Below are 22219 nucleotides of genomic sequence, written 5' to 3'. Positions count from 1 at the left end.
AAACAAAAGACAGTAATGGAGAAACAAAATATCCCAATTGATAGCATGGTTCTCATGTCAGTGTATGCAAGTATTTAAAATTAATAGCAAGGTTCACACAGAATGTATTTCTTTTCTGGCGTTAATACCGATGTTGGTCTGGAGATTTTCCTCAGGTGAAGAAGAACCATTTGTCGATCTTCCATCTCTTAAATCTGGGTGCATAAATGACACAATCAGCTCAGTGCACAATGGATTTTAAACTATGATTTGATTAAGAAAATATTGAGATTTAGATCTACATTTAGGCAAGAAAAATCAAATGCACAGGTACAGTATATGTGGCACCTTGCTTAATAGTAGTAACTGTGAGACGGATCTCGGAGTCCTGGTGAACAACCATTTAAATATAAGCCGCCAGTGTGCAGCAGCTGCCAAAAAAGCCGACACAGTTCTAGGCTGCATAAACAGAGGGATAGAATCAAGATCACATGAAGTGTTAATGCCACTTTATAATGCCTTGGTAAAGCCACACTTGGAATACTGAATCCAGTTTTGGTTGCCACAATGTAAACAAGATGTTGAGACTCTAGAAAGAGTGCAGAGAAGAGCAACAAGGATAATTAGGGGACTGGAGGCTAAAACATATGAAGAACAGTTGCAGGAACTGGGTGTCTAGTCTAATGAAAAGAAGGGCTAGGGGAGACATGATAGCAGTGTTCCAATATTTCAGGTGCTGCCACAAAGAAGAGGGAGTCAAGCTATTCTCCAAAGCATCTGAGGGCAGGACAAGAAGCAATGGGTGGAAACTAATCAAGGAGAGAGACAACCTAGAACTAAGAAGAAATTTCCTGACAGAACAATTAATCAGTGGAACAACTTGCCTCCAGAAGTTGTGAATGCTCCAACGCTGTAAGTTTAAAAAAATATGTTGGACAACCATTTGTCTGAAGTGGTGTAGGGTTTCCTGCCTAAGCAGGGGGTTGGACTAGAAGACCTCCAAGGTCCCTTCCAGCTTTGTTATTCTATTGTTATTCTATTGTTATTCTATTCTATATAGTAGCCTGTATACTATTAATCCTAAAGCAAAACAAAGCCATATTATGGTTAGCATTATGTGTGAATCAGGACAGTACTTTCCCTACTTATAAACAAAGTAATATGCACTCTTTGTATTTTTTAAAGTATTATATGTACTATCCAGACATATTTAATAAAGTTTTTTTTTCATTTTCATTAATACTATGAGGTTCCTTATATCATTATAAAGGATAAAATGCATCAGATACTTTTATAAAACCTGTAGCTTGGCATCTGCCTCTAAAAAGCCCCAAATCCTATTAACATAATGTCTACAAAATACAGGAAATATTTATTTCAGAGCCAGTTTGGTCTAGCAGTTAAGGCGCCAGTTTAGAAACTGGGACTCTGTGAATTCTAGTCCCACCTTAGGCGCAAAACCAGCTGGGTGACTTTGGGCCAATCACTGTCTCTCAGCCCTAGGAAGGAGAGAAGGCCAAATCATTTCTGAAAAACTTTACTAAGAAAACTACAGTGCCCAACAATCAGACACGATTGAACGGAAAAATAAATTTAAGTCAGAGCAGCACAGCAAATACAAAAACCAAATACAAAACCCAGGAACTTTTTTTTTATTGAAAAGTTTATACGGGTTAGGTTTTGTGATGTATTTCCATCAGTATAGTTGGAAGAATAAATTAAACTAATACAGATTTTTATAATGGAAATGGTGTGCTGAGAATTAAATCCTGTTTTGCTAAAGGTTGTTCTCATTTTCTGGAGTAGATATAACTAGTATTGGGATTAACACAAAGGTCAATTAAAGCTCTTTTAACCATACAGCCATTATTGAGTTGTTTCCCCAAATAATTTTAGATTATGAAAGCAATAACTCAAGCTGAACCTCCTCGGATGGAATAATTATCTCTCGGTGTGAAAAGCTTCTGGTGAACAAACTACGAACAACGGCATGACCAAGTAGCAAGAACGATGCATTGGAAGCTCTGCAAGAAATATCATTTGCCTGCATTGAAGAACTGGTGGGACCATAAAATAGAAGAATAATAGAAATATGAAGAAGCTAAACAGCTCAGGGACTTTAGGGTCAAACATACAAACACCCAGCCTCTGTAGCTTCCACGGTTCCCACCAGCGCTGTCTCCAACAACAGTGTCTGAGTCGCTCCTGCTTTCCCTCCATCCCCATAACAGCAGGAAAAAAAACACATTTTGAGGTACCTGGGAGTGCCGCACGCTGCATTTTGGTTTAATCCCGAGTGGCTGGGTAGGTGTGAGAAGAGCTGAGCGAGCGTCTCTGCTGCTGCTACCCTTGGTGCTCCAGCCTCGGGCTCTGCAAGTTTGCAAAAGTCCCAGTGCGCAGCCCGTCCTGCATTCCAAGCGCCCAGGCCGAGCTGCAGCTGTCTCTCTCTCGCCAGCGCTGTCTCCAACAACAGCAGCAGCAACGGCAGGAACCGTGGAAGCGTTGTGGCAGCTTCCTCTATTGCTTCTTTTAGTGTTATTTTGGGTTTTATTAATAATCGGACCTGGAGTGTAAGGTCTCTCAGTCCCAGGACCACTTGGTCCCTCATGGCTTCATCCAAGTTTAGGAATTCACATGCTCCAGTGATGTCCCACAGCATTGCAACAAATCACCGATCCTCTCGCCTTCTTTTTGGTCGCATCAATAAAATTCATGTCTTTTGATTGTTCGTTGGTCGCCATGTGCTCGCTGTTTCCCTTTGTCTCAGTATCCCACCTTCGTCGCTAGTGTTAAGTTGCGGGAATGAGACCCAGGATACCAGCATGATTCCAATCTGTTTTACTTCCGTATAGGACTAAGCACTGAAGAAACCACGGCAGCCCTTGTTATAGTTGGGCTGCTCACGGCTGTGGCCAGTGATGGCTGTTCAAAATTCCTGCCGCCATGGACCAACCAATTGCAGGTAAGTATGCTAATACATAACAAACAACAACTGCGACAATACTTGTAACACCATCAAAGAACATCTGCCCATTGCAGGTCCTTGGGAAGAACTCAATAGTTGGATTAAAAAGGCCAAATCTAGTCTAAATATGTGGCGGATGGTGCAACAAAGTATATGGGTTCTTGGGAAGAATTTGACACATGTGAAGGCATACACACACACACAAACACACACACACTTACAGAAAAATAGGTGCGAAAATATAATTTCCTGCTTTTTTTGAAAAAAAAATACAAACGTGTAAATGTGATGCTATAATATTTGGAGCATATATTTTTATCTCCCACAGCAATCTTTTATCTCTCTGTGTGTGCATTTTATCCATAGACTAGGAAAGGATTAAGGAGTTTTTATAGATTGTGACCCTCTCTAAATATGTCATAAATAAGAGCTGCTTAATAAAGTCTCATGAAAGCAGCCAAAAAAACCCAAAAACAAATCCTCAAGATAAATGTGAAGATCTATTTTCTTTAAAAAAAAATCAAATCTATAACATGTGCCTTATAGGAGTTACAGCACAATCACAACCCTAACAAAGAGGACAATTTAGTATTCTTTCTTTACCAATACAAAATAGTATTCATTTTCTCTCTTTTCAGGCAATAGAAAAAAGGGAGAAAAAGTCCAGTCTGATAATTTGTGGTCGGGATAGAAGTATATAATAAAAATGTACAAATTTAGACCAGTATTTATTTGTCCCCTCGCTGCATGCTCAAGAAGTAGAGGAGGATCCTGCTGTGGCTGCAAAAAATGGGTCTAAATTCCCCAGTGGGAATAATGAGCAAGGGAAAGAATGAATCCAAGAGAGAAGAATGCTGTTGCATTAAGCTCCATCACAATGGGGGGTAAACTTCAACCATTTATAAAAGGTAAATGCTGGCAGAATTCAAGGATCTCAGTGCTCCACACACCGCAGGTGTGATTTATGAGTCAAGGGACCAGCCATAAATCAAATCTTTTTGTTTTAAATGGTCCTATTTTGATGCAGTAGATCAATTTACATGCAGGGACAATGATGAAAAATGCAGTGTGCTGAATCCAGAAAGTATAGGGAATCTTATTTAGAATTGGTGGTAAATTTTCATAGTGCACGTTTGAGAAACACATTATAATGAAGGCCCTTTTGAGCTCAACCGCAGGCATATCTGTGGGCAAATAAGTTCCACCGGAGTAGAGGGGGGTTTACACACCAATGTAAAAGTGAACAAGATTGCTCTTTAATTTGCTTTGGACTGCTGAGGTACCTCTGCCATGATCTTGTGCCAGCACACTGAAAATAGGTAAGCCTTTTAGGCAATATCAATTGAGTTCTTATAGACTTGGGCCATTATTATTGATCATCACACAGTCAGCCAGATGTTCAGACTGGGTTTGGCATTTTTGTCTACCTATAAAGTCCTTGCCAAGGACCTGGGATAGGCAGATCTGGATGTCTAACGGTGTTACAGATATCGTTGTAGGATGGAAACTGTTCCAAGTAAGGCTGCCTTCTGCAATTGACTGATGGCGAATCTGTCAATGCCAATGGTGTTCAAGTGGCGCTCCAGTTGGAGCATCTATTATTATTGGTACTACCGTTGCATGCCTTTGCCATAGTCATTCTATTTCTATTTGTGGGTCTTTGTTATCTTCTCCAGTTCTTTCTCTTCTCTTCTGCTGTCTCCAGGCACTGCCACATCCACTATACAGACTTTTGTCTTTCTTATCAACAACTGTAGTTTTTGTTGGTTTCCAGGTACAGAAAAAGTTGTTAATCCCTGAACAATTTGGTTGATAGTTATTTTGTGATAAAGAGGCTGCCTTGAAAGGGAACAGTGTTGGGTAGTAGAGGAACACCTATATCATCAATGGCTAAATGATTCCCAATCTTTCAATTGAAAACTGATTGTAGACCAAGGACTCCATCAAATGAGATGGTCTTCTAAATTCAGATTAGAATGCAAGAGGGAAATTCCAGGAATGATGTTCAATGGGTCTACTCTTAGGCGGTGTTGCATACATTACAACCAGTATCGTTTATTTTTTATTTTTTTATTTATTTCCCTGCTCAGCTTGCAGTGCAAGACAACACAGAGCAGCCTACAGCATAATAAAACCTATGGGAGTAAAAACAATTATAAATATAAAAACAGATTCAAATGAAAAGAGATTATAAAAACCCAAAACAACCCATGAGTTTGGAGTGGAGAAATGGTGGCTTTTCTGTTCCTGAACCAGCATCTCTCGCCAACAGCTTTTCCTTCAGGGGCCCAGGCTACTGTTAAACATTGGGCCATGCATTGCGACACTACATACAGGGCTTACATCACAATGCTGTGGCACTGCTTTTGTCATTGTGATGAAAGCCTGAAATCCTGCAGATGCTTCTGGCTTCTGCTAAATATAACCTTTGGCTATCTGGCACACAAACAAGCTCTTACCCCCCCCCCACACACACACCAAAAGCAGCAACTCTAGAAACACTACTTACAGTAGACTATTTTGCAAAGGTGCCACAGGAAGGAGATGAAAGACAATGCTTTTCAGGGGCACCCTCTGTATTTTAGAACAATCTCTTTAGAAATTAGCCTGCCTCCCCTTATTGTTAGCCTTCCAGAGACTACTAAACAGCATTGTTCCAAAAGAATCTGGAAGGACTGAAGTGATCACCATTGTCCTGTTATCCTATCTTATTCTGTATTTTTTCTGTATCTTATTATAGTTTAATGTTGCAAAATAGATTTCTCAAACTGTGTTTCGTAGAACTTGAAGGTTCCATATGAATTTGATGGGGTTCCATGAGAGACGAAGGAGAACCCTCTGAAAACAAACAAACAAACAAAGGTTATGTAAATCTGACCAATTTTCTATCGCTAGGGTTTGATCAAGGGTTTTGTGGCTCTTCCCTTCCCCCCAATTAATAGGTTTTGCAACCTCAAAAATTTGCTAAACCCTGCTATGAATCACTGAGAATATTTTCTTTTTGAGTCAGGAATTATTTAAACACATAAATTAAATAAAATATGCAAAAAATTAGAGATCAGAGAGAATCCAAAAGTTCTCCTCCATCATGATCCCTGTCTGTCTGTCTGTCTCTCTCACTCTCTCTCTCTCATCAATGAGATGAAATTCTGAAATTTAGATGGTATATATGGCACACAGGGCAAAGAATCAAGAGATCTAAGGGAAAACTTGAGGGGAGGTATGGACTGTGAACAGGACAATGTGAGAGATGCTGGAGAGAGTATTTATCTTCTACTCTATATAAGTAAAGAAAGAAATCCAGCAATAGTCTCTTTGTAAAGAGAGCAGAACTGAGCTTAAACCTTCCCCCTTTCACTCTCTATATAAAGCAATATGACCAGTGGGGAGCATCTTCTATCCAAGAAAGCTCAGTTCCCATAAAAGGACCCCGAAAACTCAAAACTCTTAACTTGTGTGGCAAGGCCTTTGTAGGAGATGGGAGCCTACTACCACCTGTAGCCACTATAAGTGGGAAAGAGTACAGTGTGAATGAAGTGGGGCTACTTCAGTCTTTCCTGTTTTCCTTAATACAAGTGAGTGGATACTAGTTCCTATAGACTATGCTCAGGATTGTCTTCATTGCAACTTCCCCATCAATACTATTCTTTTCTAATGCAGTTAATGTAATTTGCCTTCTCTCAGTTCATCCTGGATTGTTTTATATATAGTCTTAAGGAAGAGATGCTGATGATGCCCACTCCTTTATTCTTCTCCATCTGGCCTTTGCAGAATAACAGACTAACAGATTTGGAAGGGACCTTGGAGGTCTTCTAGTCCAACCCCTTGCTCAAGAACTCAAAGATGCCTCTAACTTGATGTGGCCTGCAAACTTTCTAATAAGATCATATTCTCAACTAGGCTCTAAGGGACACATAAAGACTTTAGGGGAAGCCTGGATATTTTCCTAGCTTTGTTTTGTGCTTGGTAAAGGAGTCACAGTTCTGCACAGATGTAGCCTTCCTGCTCAATTAAAAACAAGCTATTAGAAATGAAAAGCTGGAAGCTATGAATTTTCTAAAAACTTATTCAGTGCTGCTTGATCCTGTGCCTTTTAAGTTTACTTTCAAACTTAAAGTATACCTGCTAACAATGTTTTGCTTTGTTCTATGAAAATGCTGGAGTTGCACTATTTAGGAGTCTAATCAATTTTTGACTCACATATGGTAGCACGATGATACGGGCAATCCTAGTTTGATTTCTGTTTAAAACAGCTTCCCCAACTTGATGTTCTCCAAATGCATAGGCCAGAGTCCCCAGAATTCCCTAGGTAGCATGCCATGGCCACCAATTAGAATTCTGGAATTGAGGTACATTCATTTGAAGAATATTTAGAGTGGGAAAGGTTGGTTTACAAGATCGCTGTCAAGCCAAAACTCAAGAAACCACGTGGTAGCTTAAGAGAATGTATGAACACAACTACTGCTAGAGACTAACATCTAACAACTATTAAAATCTACTAACTACAAAACTCTAGAAAGAGAAGAGCAACAAAGATTATTAAGGGACTGGAGGCTAAACCATACAATGAATGTTTGCAGGAGCTAGTATGTATACGTAGGAGCTAGTATGTATACGTAGTCTAACAAAGAGAAGGATTAGAGGTGACGTGATAGCAGTCTTCCAATACTTGAGGGGCTGTCATAGAAAATAGGAGGTTGACCTATTCTCCAGTCCAAAGCACCTGAGGGCAGGACAAGAAGTAATGGATGGAAGCTTAGCAAGGAAAAATCCAGTTTAGAATTAATGGCAAATTTCCTGTCAATGAGAGTAATTGATCAGTGGAATGGCTTGCCTCTAGAAGTTGTGGATGCTCCATCTCTTGAGGTTTTAAAGAAGAGTTTGGGTAGCCGTGTGTCCGAAATGAGGTATAGGATCTCTTGCTTGAGCAGCGATTGGACTAAACGTCCTCCAAAGTCGTTTCCAGCTGTGTTATTCTGTAATTCATATCTGCACAGTGGCCAACAAGAATCTATTGTGAAGTCCACAATCAGCATGTGATGGCAAACATTTGCTTTTGTCTTCAGGGATAAAAGGTAGTGATCAACTGTTTTAAAACCATTTAAACCATCGCCAGTTTTTCTTGTGAGAGAAAATACCATGAAAAATGGAGAAATATTTCATCAATGTTACGCATAATTGTCAACATTCTCCCTCCTGTTTTTATCTTTAAAAAATAAAGAAAGAAAGAAAACCTGGGAATTTCTGAACTGATTTGCGCCTAAAAAAAAATTCACATGATCTAAAAGGAGATTAAGTATAAGAGCAAGGCATTCAGAAGCAATGGTAAAATTAACTAAAAGGAAGACAATAGAAATATGGCCCAAAACAAAGAATGCCAGTTCTATCTATGTTTACACACTGCAAAGCAATGAGATTTTCCAGTGACAGAATTATAGGCTTTGATTTTCTTTGGAAGCTTCAAGTCCTTTTGTACTTTTACAATATATGAGCAAGAGCCTACTGGAAACCAACCAAGCATCTCTGAGAATGAAGCACCACCAGTAATTTTGCTGCATCAAAAATCACCTTTACGCCAAGATTTGGTACCTGCAGCCAAGTCAGAGCTTTCCTGCCTGACTTTCTCTGACAATTTTCTCTGAACTTATCAACAGAGTATTTCCATGTACAGAGAATGAACTTTATCGAAAGACAGAGCTATTGCCCTTAAAAAAAAAAAAGGACCAGGAAGAGATAGCTCAATTATGTGGAACATTGTTTGTGTCTGTGGCTTCCATCACTGGTGAGAAAGATAGGAAGAGATAGCTCAATTATGTGGAGCATTGTTTGTGTCTGTGGCTTCCATCACTGGTGAGAAAGATGTTGATGGTCTTGTAGACCTACTTCAGGAGGTAGTCCATTTTTTACATACCAATGAGACCATTTGTGCACAGCTTTTATAATTTTATTGTAGCTAGCTTTGCAAACAAAGCAAAACAAAACCAAGATCCAACCTTGTCCAGTAATGGACTTCTACTGAAAAAATAACTTAATGTAAGAATCAATTGTGAAACAGCTGCAGCCACATTGAGGTCCCATCTTAGTATCATGGCAGAATAGAGCAATTGATATAACGCTGCCAAAGGCATGATTTTTAATGGAGAATAAGATCATGGGCAGTTTATGGTGCACTCCACCCTTATTTTGCTACACCATGTCATCCAGTAGGGAGACAACAGCTGCAGCAACTCTTAGCCCCTCCCTCTAAATTCTTCCTGAGTGCTTACCTCCCTTCCTGCTCTTAGAAATGGATGTAGTTGTCAAGTTTAACAAGAAGTCTGGATTCATCTAGAGCAGGAGTGACAAACTCGTTGCGTCACGTTGCCGTTATGTGATGTATCACGACGTTTTCCCCCTTCATGGAGCTGGGGTGGGCATGGCCTGTGTGTGACGCATCAAGCCATGGGCTGCCAGTTTGATACCCCTGATCTAGAGATAATGGTTTCAGAAGTATGAGGAGCAAGAATGAATAGTTAGAATTTCTAAGCCAGATCTGAGGTTTCTGCAGAACACAGTTTGAAAAACCTTGAAACAGAAAATGGTCCTTTGTATAAGAGCTATGGGGGCACCCTAAGAATAATTGCATAAGCCTCTAGTGCACTGTTTCTCATCCTTCACAACTTTAAGATAGGTGGGTTTCAACTCCTAGAAATCCCTAGCAAGCATGCTGGGTAGGGAATTCTGGGAGCTGAAATCCACCCATCTTAAAGTTCAGATGCTGGGATACTGTTCTAATGTAATAATTGCATTTCAGATGTACTGAATCTGCATAAAAAGGGTAAGCACCTGCTCTGTGCCACATTTCAGTTTTATGATTTATCAAAAAGGGGGGGGAGGGGGAGAGGGGGGGAGGGACGGAAAGAAGAAAATACTACAGAAAGGGGAAAAATGAAAAAAAGAAACAAGTAAACAAGAAAAATATGTTACTTTACATACAGGGAATTTTCAGCAATCAGTTTTTCAATTGCATTGAAAAATGTACAAACAGAAATTTGACACAATATTCACAAAAATATAAATCTGGGCTTGCACTGCCTTTCCAACAATGACAAGTACTTTATTTTGCTGTTCCTATGCTTGATAAAAGTGTAATTCTTTACACATGATAGATTTCTCATTTTTGGTATATAATTCAAAAATACATCACATTTTTCAATTATATTCATCTTTGTAACAATATGTTTACAAGCTTATATAACACAGTACAACTAAGTGTTCCATTACTAATACTTGTATTAGGCTAATTATCTTTACAGCAGATATTCTTTGCATTCAATATAGGTATTATATCTGTTTTATTCCCTTCTGGCATGGAGATTCCAAAATGAAAAAAAAAAAAACACCCTACATTTACCAAATTTCTTCCATAATGCACTGTCACTGTAAGTAAAATTCCTCTCAATTTTAAAAAAAGGCAAAGCACGAAAAGCACTGACACAAGATATGTATAACAGTGCACATCATATTGTATACTTCAGATTCAGGGTGGCATTTAGTTATAGCTGAGTGTGTAGAAATTACAGGTGGGAGTTGCAACAGATTGATAAAGTGTTCCTGTTCGGGATGGCAGCCAATTAGGGGTTTATATGGCTCTGTGAAAACACACACCATGTGGCTGTCCCATGCATGGTCATTTTTTTCTTGCAAATTATTAAACAACAGACATCTGCATTTCTTTTTTTAATATAACTGTCCCAACTATGTGAATTTTATTTATACATTTATGTAATAATTGTATGTATGGCACTCTCTGGATTGCTCACTAGAAGGCAGCAAAGAGACATATAAAACTCTTAATCCTTTGCTGCCACCTATTGATCAGCCAATTTTTTGTAGTCCAGTAATAACAGCCTGGTCCTAAACTTTGTCTCTACTGTACTCAGCACCCGCCACCCCCCATTTTTCCTTAATACATGCTTTTTCAATGCAACTGTCTAAAATATTATTTTTCAGTGAAATGTTTGAGCCAAGAATAATGGATGTGTCACAAAGTAAATATGTAGTGCATTCTTTAATATCTCTCTCTTTCTCTCCCTCTCTCCCTCCCATCTCTCTCCCCCCTCTCTTTCTCTCTCTCTCCCCCATCTCCCCGTCCCCCACAGAATGCCTAGGCTCAAAAGAGGTTGTAGGACCCTAGGTCTAAAACAACACTTAACCACAATGAAGGAATTGAGTCTGTTTGCTAATATATAGGATGTAGAAATGGAGAAATATTTCTATTTCAGCAAAGTCTTAGTTTTTGCAAATGTTATGGCCATAGCAATAGCACTTAGCCTTATATACTGCTTCATAGTGCTTTACTGTCCCCTTTAAGCGCTTTACAGAGTCTGTATCTTGCCCCCAACAATCTGGGTCCTCATTATAGCGATCCTGAAAGAGTGGAAGGCTGAGTCAACCTTGAGCCAATCAGGATTGAACTGCTGGCAGTTGGCAGAGTCAGCCTGCAATACTGCAGTCTAACCACTGGGCCACCATGGCTCTCCATATATTACAATTATATATATTATTATAACTATTATAAGGAAATAAAGTAGGACTAGCTATGATGATGCTTACCCTATTGCTGCATCTTTGTGAAAGAAATGATCCTCCCTTTTCTCCTCCTCCTCCTCCTCCTCCTCCTCCTCCTCCTCCTCCTCCTCCTCCTCCTCCTCCTCCTCCTCCTGAATTTTGAATGGAAGGCAGGAAGTCTTAATGGAAGGAATACTCTTGTCAGAAATCCAAAATTAGGCACCAACAAATAGAACTTTTCCTGTATTTTTAGTTAATCAAACGATTTAAAATGTAGCGTAGACTGAAGCTGAATTTCTAAAGCCAGGAGGCAGAGATCAACTTGTGTGGCTCACATCTTACCAAGTCTCTGCCCCTCCATTCTGAACTTCTGCTTGCTAATGTCAGGCTTGCCAACATTCACATTTTTCTCCCTGTCTTGAAAAGCTTCCTCTGTTTTGTCACAACTCTCTTGCTTTTCAAGCCCCTTGTAGAGGCAGAAATGAAAGGGTTGGATGCAAATCCTCTCTATATCGCAAAGCCCGACAGCATCTGAGGCTGCATCATGGTTTCAACGGCTGTCCTTTAAGGGCAGGAGATTTTGAGTACCTTCGCAGTATGATTTGAAAGCATCTGCTCAGAATACACACTATATTCTGAAAAGTTTACTTCCTGATAGACAATTGCACTCTTAGGCTGTAGTCTAAATCGGTGCTTTATATTTTAAGCACTGGAACATCTTCCAACATATCGAAATAGTTGATTTCCCCACAATGCGTCTTGCTTGCAATGAGTCCAGTTGGTGGTAAGATGTGTAGTTGCTTCACACAGCCAAAAGTAAAGAAAAATCCATCTGCTTGCATCTGAAATCAGCTCTCTAACCTGCTGTTGGTCAAACCCCACCCAGATGGTGCTACTTGAACGTATGTGTTCAAAAGATAATCTGCATTAAAGTTGTGGGAGTCTATTTTTATTTTTCTTCTTAGTTAAAATACCATGCAGGCAACGTCCCCATCCTGCTCTCCTCGGGAATCATGACAAAATAAAGATTAAACCACCAGTGGCAGAAATAAAACCGTTCTTTTTCAAGCAAGCAGATACTAAAAGGATCTCAGTAGGCCATTTTATTTTCGAGGGGAGAGAAATGAGGCACTTTTGTGAATGTCATTCTTCTTGCTTGGAGGACAGGGAGAACAATAATATTGTTTTAAAATGTAACTCTTTGCTGATTTATTCGAGCATTACAGAACTCTCTTTTTAAATGCAGTGTATTACATTGTACCTAAACCTAAGGTCCTGTTATTTGAGCCTACTGACGAGTAGGTGTGTACAACGGCACAATTCAAGCCCATTGACAATGGACGGATTTGTTTTCAAATAAAGATGATATCTGTTTCGATTGCAGGTGGATTAAAATTGCCCCCTAAAAGAGAGGAATATTTTTTCACCGGATCCAGGGTTAAGTTCAGATGAATATGTGCAATCTAAATTATGAATTAAACCTTGGCTTTCGGCAACTACACATAAATTATGGCTATCACAACAAGATAATTTATGAGAATAGGCTGGTGTTTTAAAAACAAAATTTAAGCCACTCTCCCCGCCTCCTTCCTGCCACTCGGTAGCGTACAGCCTTTAAAATGCTGCCACTCACTTCTACGATTTACCTGTTTTTTTATTTTTTTAAAAAAAAGGTGGTTGCATGGCGGGCATTTAGCTAGAAGTATACACCTACATTCTGCAGATGGTTTAGTTCTATAAGAAATGAAACTGCATTTGGTGGAACTGATTAAATATAAAACACCACCATCTGCCATTTATTCTAATATAAAATGGTTTGGGCAGATGCTGACATCTTTCGAGATGATTGATTCGTCTCTGACAAGTAAAGATTCTCAGAGGAGTCCAGCTGCCCACTTCTCGCACAATGCCTGCTTACTGGACTCAGTGCCAAGCTGAGGGGATGGAGCAGGTGAAGGAAGGGCATGTTAATAAAGCGGTAAGCTTTGGACTATTGTGTGTGCACGCCTCTGGGCGTGCGTGCCCATCCGAGCACCTTCTTCAGTCCTGGCTCAAGATTTTCCGGGACTATGTATCACCCAAGCAGAAGCCTGTTTTGAGTGCCTCCCCACTTTTCCCCTTTACTTTGAAAACAGTGGTTAGGTATTCACCCCCTTCCTCTTTCATTCTTTTGGTTAAATCTGCATCAGGATTCCATTTAAAAAACCTGGCCCCATTGTTTATTAAATATGACATGAGTTGCTTTGTAATAACTTGAGGAACAGATGTAGACACCGTTACTTTTTATTAAATTCAGATCTCCAGCCTCTCTATTGCTGTGTGATTTGTAGATGCCACTATTGTGCCATGGTACGCTAGCCACTGTTGAGTTTATTGGATTACGAACGAAGCTGAAGCTTATCCTAGTCCTCACGTTGATAGCTTAAACAATAGATTTTTACGGTTTTTACTCTGTTTCTTTCAAGGAACTTAAGATGGGATGTGCAGCTCTCCCCTATCTCATTTCATCTTTAGAATAATCTTTTGGTTTTATTTATTTTTTTAGAGCTAGTATTTTTATTTTTTATTTTGGATCCTGACTTTATATTTTCTCCACTTATTCTAGGGAGTTCACATGACACTCTCATTTTCTTAGGAAAACTAATGCAATCCTAAATTGTATTAACAGAGGGAAACAATCAAGATCAAGGGAGGTGCTAATACTGCTCTATAAAGCCTTAGTAAGACCACATCTAGAGTACTGCATCCAGTTCTGTTCACCACATTACAAAAAAGATTTTGAGACTCTAGAAAAAGTACAGAGAAGAGCAACCAGGATGATTAGAGGACTGGAGACTAAAACATATGAAGAACGGTTATAGGAACTGGGCTTGGCTAGTCTAGTAAAGAAAAGGACCAAGGGAGACGTAATAGCGGTCTTCCGATATTTGAGGGGCTGCCACAGAGAGGAAGGGATCAAGCTATTTTCTAAAGCGCCTGTAGGCCAGACAAGGAATAATGGATGGAAACTGAACAAGGAGAGATTTAACCTGGAAATAAGGAGAAACTTTCTGACAGTGAGAACAATCAACCAATGGAACAGCTTGCCCTCGGAAGTTGTGGGAGCGCCATCACTTGAGACTTTCAAGGAGAGATTGGACTGCCATTTGTCAGAAATATCGTAGGGTCTCCCACTTGGGCGGTGGGTTGGACTAGATGACTTACAAGGTCCCTTCCAACTCTGATTATCTGTTATCTGTTATCTGTTATCTATCTGTTATCTGTTATTTTAGTTTGAAAATCACAATAATAACCCTTTGAGATTAGCTGAGCTGAGAGACAATAACTTGCCCCAGTCACAAATTCAACCAACCATGGTTGTAAATAGACCTGAAAGTGAATCTCCAGGTTCCCTAGCATCCTATCTCAACTATTGCAACCATATCCTTCTCCAATTAGTTTGACAAGTTCAAAGTGACTCCCAAGACTAAGTCAGGATTTTAATCTGGTCTGGTCTCAGATCTTGAGCCATCCTGCCAAAAGGTGTTTCAAAATTCTTGTTAAAGTTAAAAGTGCACGCGAAATGTGTGTGCATAACAGCATCATGATAAAATTCAACAGGGTTGTGCAAAATGACGGGAGTTTTGAGTCACACCTGCAGGGAAGATCCCCGCAATGGTATGTGAGTCTGATCTTAGGATCAGGAGGCAGACCCACAGACTGGACAACTGACATATCTCAGACCCCATAAGGTGGGCAGGATGGGTGGGGCAGGTATAGGAAGAGAGAGCGCCCTTCCTAGTTTTCCAGAGAGTGAAAGAAGCAGAAGGGAGAAAATATTTTCTACTCTTGCAAGATCCCATTAATATAACCTTATTCTAAAGACAGGGTTGGAACCCCAAGTCGTTGTTCTTTTCTGGACTACCTCAGAAAGCGAAGAGTCTCTGCTCTGCAGACATTTTGAAGCAGCCAAGTAGTCAAATGCTTTGCAGCTTACGACAGTGAAAAATAGCAATAGGAAGAAAAAAAAACAGCCGCGTCAGCTGCATCCAGGAAAGGGTTATGCCTGTGCATGAAATGGTATTTAATGAGATTCTAATAAGGAGAAGTCTTAGCACCACCAAGCAACTACCAGCGATAGTTTCCCTTCTCCTTTACAGGATGTCTGTGGTGAGAATGAAGAAGGAATGGGGAAAACCGAAGATTGCAAAGAAAAATGTTTTCTAGGCCCTCCATAAGATTCCTTAAAGGAGGGTGGGACGCTGTAAAAATCCACATCTGGGATTAACCAGGGGCTTTCAGTACCCCCTGCAAGCCCCCCAAAAAGAATCCCTGAGCCACATACTAGGAACATGAAGGAAAAGAACCGTCATTAATAACTTTGCATTTCCTTGCAGCTCTGCCACTGTAACTTCTTTTAATCAGTTCCTCTGTTAATTGGAAGAGCTGTGTGTTGTCTAACAATCGTGGATTTCATTATGCTTTCTGCAGTAATTATACATTTTAACTACAAAGTATAGTCTAGGAATACCAGACAAAACCCACCTCCACCACCTTCTCTGTGTACTTGAAGTTGCAAATCAAACCACATCGTTAGAACAAGCAGCCTGAAAAGGCTGAAGAAGCCACCAGCATCTCAAGTCAAGCAAGGATGAGCAAAGTACCTTTCTCAGGGGATGGCATGGGTGAAAAGGTGGTTAAATGCTGGCTTGTGGGTGAGTTACTTAGAAGAGTCTTGGGTAAAAATAAACTACGGCGGAGCAATTTACAGATAGCCTTCGACTTACAACAGTTCACTTTTTGACTGTTCAAAGTTACAACGGCACTGCAAAAAATAACTTATGACCATTTTTCACAGTTACAACCTTTGGAGCATCCCCAGTGATCAAAATTCATATGCTTGGCAACTGGTTCATACTTATGACAGTTACAGTGTCCTGGAGTCATGTGATCACCTTTTGCATCTTTCTGACAAGCAAAGTGAATGGGGAAGTCAGATTCACTTAACAACTTATCAACTGCAGTGATTCACTTAACAACTGTGGCAAGAAAGGTCCTAAAACGAGGGCCCTTAATAAATGTCTCACTTAACAACAGAAATTTGGAGCTCAATTGTTGTCCTAAGTTGAGGACTACGTATACCTCATCCAGCAGGCCTGTATAAATTCTTTTGATATGTTAAACAAGAAAAGCATTAGATATTCTGTGTTTTGAACCTCAAAAATATGGTAGCTCTTTGAGATCAAACAAAATTGAGAACATCCGCATGCATATTTGGTGGAAAGGTATATTTTGGATTGAAAGGTCTCAGTTTGCAAAGGTAAAAAAAAACCTTGGCTCCGATTTATTTTTTAAAACCCATGTCAATATAGTTTGGATTAATTAAAGGCATTATAAAACAGCAGACTGGCATGAAGTTATTAATCATAATGAACTTAGTATTGACTAAAATCTGGCATGGCAAAAAGATGCACCTGATCTTTGTAATGGGTTCAGTAAAGCCTGGGATGTAATAGATATAGATAAGCTGACAAGTTTCATTTGATTCTACGAGGGGAGACCAAATGCCAAGATTTTTTTCTGACATAATAGGAAATCCCTCACTGGACATTGGAATAAGATACATAAGGAAGTTAATGAGCAAGAGCAGGTTCTGTCAGTGATTTAATTAGCATCCTGATTTCATCAAGTTCTTACATGGGAAATTATTACATTAAAAAAATTACATTATATGATTTTAAAAAATCGACACTGTCTTGGACCCAATGAGCTTTTTGTCTGTTTTTTCCAGGGTGATAGCTTTTAGAGGAGGGCTTTTCTTATAGTATGACACTAAGCATCTTTCCTTGCAAGCAGTGTTCCTCTGAGATCGAAGGAAACATTTTTCCTAATAAGGATGAAAAAGTCTTCAGGTTCAGTCATGGAGATTTTAATTTTATGTATATATTTTTTTCCTTTGAAGTAAGCTTCTGGAAATTCAGTGAGGTGGACTTTTTGAATAGCCATGTGGAGCCTTGCCTTGCGCTGTGAATTTATATTATTTTTAACGATTTTCATCCTAAATGTATTGCTTAGCATGTATCTCTGAGCTTGGCTGCTTTCTTGCAGACATCTCATTAGCCAACTAAGTGACATCTTCAGTGTTCTAAAGATTACCTAGTTGGGTAATGAAATGTCAATCAGAAAACAAGTTCAAAGGGTTCCAAGGACCCCACAATTCAACCCTTACTACAAATACTTTCCCATTTGTGTATATGTATTGATAAGCATTTGTCTTTGTAGAAAGTGTCTTTCCTATTTCAGGTATTTCAGAATACAATGGATGCATCTATATAGCACTTATATACTGCTTCACAGTGCTTTACAGCCCTCTCTAAGCAGTTTACAGAGTCAGCCTATTGCCCCCAACAATCTGGGTCCTCATTTTAGTGACTTAGAAGGATGGAAGGCTGAGTCAATCTGGTGAGATTCAAACTGCCAAATTGCAGTCAGCCGGCAGTCAGCAGAAGTAGTCTGCAGTACTGCACTCTAACCAGTGCGCCACCATGGCTCATATGGCAAAATATCAGCAACTATGATTTCCCTCAGGCCGCATCATGAGATATTTTAACAATTTCTCATAGTTTTAGAAGTGATTTCATCGCAGAATGGCAAGCTGGAGAGCAAGGCTGATGCCACCGTTTCAAGAACATGCTTGACGTTTCCTTGGGTGGATAGAACTGGTTCTGTGAATTTAGAATCCTACCGTATAAATCTTTGGTTACAATAATTGGCACATTTAATCAAGATAATTAATTTTAAAAAATAAAGTTAATTATTACCTTATGTTTTCTATTTTGATTAGAAAAAAAGTAAAAATCTGTTCATTTGATTGCTATTAATTTTTCTGTTGATTAATCTGCAATTAAAATACTGCTCGATGCATGAAAAAGAATTTAGAAACTCGATAGTCTCCCATAAGGAATGATGGACCCATAAATAAAGTAGATCAGCTGATAGCTTGTGAATAATTGCTACAGGGAAAATGAACAACATTCATTCAAATCAGTTCAACGAAGGGAACACGATGTGACATTGACCTGGTTTATGCATTGCACAAATAATGATGTATTTGCTAGTTTGCTAAACACGTTGTCGAAAACTGTTATGGCTTATAATGATTTAGTTTGTGTGAACCTAGTCAATTACGCTTTATATATGGACCTAGATTGTGCATGCATTTTTTTCAGCACTCCACATATACTGGTTACTCAGTGATTATACTGTATTTATAGCTCTGTGTTATACTTTCTGATTGTTCCATGGCTAGAAAAAAGGAAGGTCTTTAACTAGGTACTCCATGACAACCAAAGGAGAAAGGTGCTCCTGAAAACCTTGAGAACAACTCTGGGAAGATATGAACATCCTACTTATAAGACAACCTACCTCTGTAATCTTAGAGATTGTGGTGGTTAAGCCAGTTTGGTCTAGTGGCTAGAAACCAGGAGGCTGTGAGTTCTAGTCCTGTCTTAGGCATGAATGCCAGCTGGGTGATTTTGGGCCAGTTACTTTCTCTCAGCCTAACTTGTGCCACAGGATTGCTGTTGTGGGGCAAATAGGAGGAGGAAGGAGTATTAGGTATGTTCACCACCCTGAGTTATTTATCAAAATAAGACAGACGGGAAATTAAATAAATAAATAAAAATAAAGATTTAGTGAGAAATAGCAGGCATGGAGATACACTTGACGGCCATCAACCAGTCACGGAGATACATGCCATCAATGAAACTGGGTGAAAACAGAGGAACATATATGCTTCAAGAAGATCTTTCCCAGAAACAGATTGGCTACAGACCTCTGTTCTTTCCAAACATGCATGAAAAGTCTGGCATTTTCTTTACTATGGAGTTACTTTAGCTAATGTCAAGGACAGAGAGCTGTTCTTGTATAAAATCATGCTGATTACTGAGCTTTTCCATTGTATAATAATTAGACATTATTATTTCCCAATCTGGCATTTTCTAGATTACTGCTGCCCCTATCCTGGCCAGTATAAATAATCCTTAGATGGGGTTGCTGGGTTTTATGTTCCATCATCGGAAGATTCTTAATTGTGGAAATCCACTGGTGGCGCAGTGGTCAGAATGCAGTATTGCAGGCTAACTCACTGCTCATTGCCAGGAGTTTGATCCCGACCAGCTCAAGGTTGGCTAGCCTTCCATCCTTCCACGGTCGGTAAAATGAGGACCCAGATTGTTGGGGGCAATAGGCTGACTCTGTAAATTGCTTAGAGGGGGCTGTAAAGCTCTATAAAGGGGTATATAAGTTTGCTATTGCGATTGCTATTCCTTTCATGGATAGAACGCTTGGATTTACAGCTATTGTTTGGGGAAATGGTTGTTTGGGGGAATATTTTAACAGATACTTTAAAATGCTTCTTTCACTCTCTTGAAAGAAGACGAAGGCATCCATTTTGTCTGAAAGCGTGGCCGTTTTCTGTTCCTCGCCCCCTTTTTGATGCTTCCATTCCATATCGGGTAACAGCTGGGTGAGTTTCCTTGTTCTCTGCTGAACTGCTGCTTCCTCCCCCCTCACTTTTGGCCTTTGTTAAAAATGTTTCTGATAAATAACAGACTCTCCACAGCTGTTCAAACGAAGCTGGAGGAGGGTGGATGGTTTTCTTTTGGGGAGGGGCGGTTTTTAAGTCGACACTCAGTGCTCATTTGCTGCTAAAGTGGGTTTTCGTTTTAGTAGGTAAATAAGCTGCAGTGGAAGGATTGTTTTTTTGTTTTTTTTTGTTCAGGAAAAATGAGGCATGGGGGCAGCTTGGAAAGACAATGGAGACTGTGAATTGGCCACATCTTAAAAACAAAAGTCCCCTGACCTCTCACTGTGCAAAAAAAGGGCATTTTGAGAGCTTGGCAAAGGCCCTGCGGGTAATTACTTTAAATGGTGACTTTTACCGCTCTTTTGTTTCATTACAATTGGTGCTATTTCTTCACATGCCTTCAGTGTCAGCTAATTGGTACATGTGCCTTGTTTCTCATCTGAAGTCCATTGACTTCATTAGAACATTAGCATGTGTTCGGGCTTAATTGGGCTCCACTTATTTCTCAAAAGCATGAGTTATTTGTTGCCACTGGGCTGGCTCAGCTCTTTGGCACGATGAAAAGCGAACACGAGGCCTATTTGCGGGCTTCTTTGAACTGATTTCTACAAACACAAGGGCTTTCTTTGTTGGGACCCACTTTTGGAGACGCAGATCAAGAGTTATCCCTGGGATTTTGAAAAATGGGATTGGAAGAAGGTGGCAAACAGGGTTCTTTCCTTCCAACCAGAAAGTGCCTTCCGCGCTTCTACTTTGAGCATGGATTCAAAGGTAGGCAGTAAGCACAGTATAGGTAGTCCTCACCTTACAACCATTCGTTTAGTGGCTTTCGAAGTAACAACAGCACTGGAAAAAGGACTGTTTTCACACTTACAACTGTTGCCGCATTCCCATGTTCACGTGATCAAAATTCAGATGCTTGGCAACCGGTTCATATTTATGACGGTGGCAGAGTCCTGGGGTCATGTGAATCATCTTTTGCAATCTTCTCACAAGCCAAGTCAACGGAGAAGCCAGATTCACTTAACAGCTGTGTTACTGACTTAGCAACCGCCGTGATTCACTTGACAAGAGTGGCAATGAAGGTCGTAAAATGGGGCAAAGCTCACTTAACAAATGTCTCACTTAGTAACAGGAATTTGGGCTCAGTTGTGATCGTAAGTTGAGGACTACCTGTAATTGACTTGGTAGGAACAGTAGACAAGGATGTGGCAAAGAAGTGGGGTGGCGGTGACTTTTCACTGTCTTGTTCTTTTCTTTGTTCCACACTGCTTTATTGTTACATTTCCCACGAACTGTCTCCCCACTTTGGTTGCCATATCCTGGCTTCAAAAACCCGGGTGCTTAGGCCCGTCAGCAAAGAGACACAAAAAATTCTAACCCTGGGTAGTATTTGTCTGACTTTTTGTGGCTCAAACAGGATAGTCCAAGCAATAAAGTCTGTTAATGGGGCAGGCAGTCTTCATTTAACATTCACTTGTTCAGCAAGCATTCAAAGTTATGACAGTGCTGAACAAGGGAATTGTGGGAGTTAAAGTCCACACATCTTAAAGGTGCCAAGTTTCAAAAACAGAGGATGAAATCTATCATATACAACAAATTTCATTGTGGACCAGAGAAATATTATTATAACAAATACCTTCAACCTAACCAAATACAGACTAAGTAGAATTTAATATTTAGTTCCTTTCAAATTAGGAAATAAGAATAAGACATAATTAAAGTAGAAATAATAGTTATTTATATCCTGCAGTGACATATATTTTAGATGCTCTTCTGGCTTCTTATACAGATTTACAACCACAACTGGGACCAGAATTTCCTCTTTAAGTTGTTGTGGTCATAAGTCGAGTCACCATGTGTGTCGACCCAATCTTACCACCATTTTTTTTTATTTTCACTATTTGTTTATTAAACTAATTTGTATAGCCACTCAACTCACACTTAAGTATGAAATAGGTTGACTCTGTCAGTATATAAGAAATTATGAGCTGGGATAGTCATAACAACAAGTCAGCCAATGGGAACTGACTAAGAAACAACACCTGTTGTGAGCCATGCCAGTTGGCTTGGAGACTGGGCATGACTTAGGGTAACTGCCTCTATTTTGCTTTTGTGCTTATATAACTTCTGTGCTTGAGTTCTGGTGGTTCTGATTG

Source organism: Pseudonaja textilis, chromosome 1 (assembly GCF_049901715.1).
Source record: "Pseudonaja textilis isolate UNSWEBS1 chromosome 1, rPseTex1.2, whole genome shotgun sequence".
NCBI classification, from domain to species: Eukaryota; Metazoa; Chordata; class Lepidosauria; order Squamata; family Elapidae; genus Pseudonaja; species Pseudonaja textilis.
Note: the sequence above shows the minus strand (reverse complement) of the source record.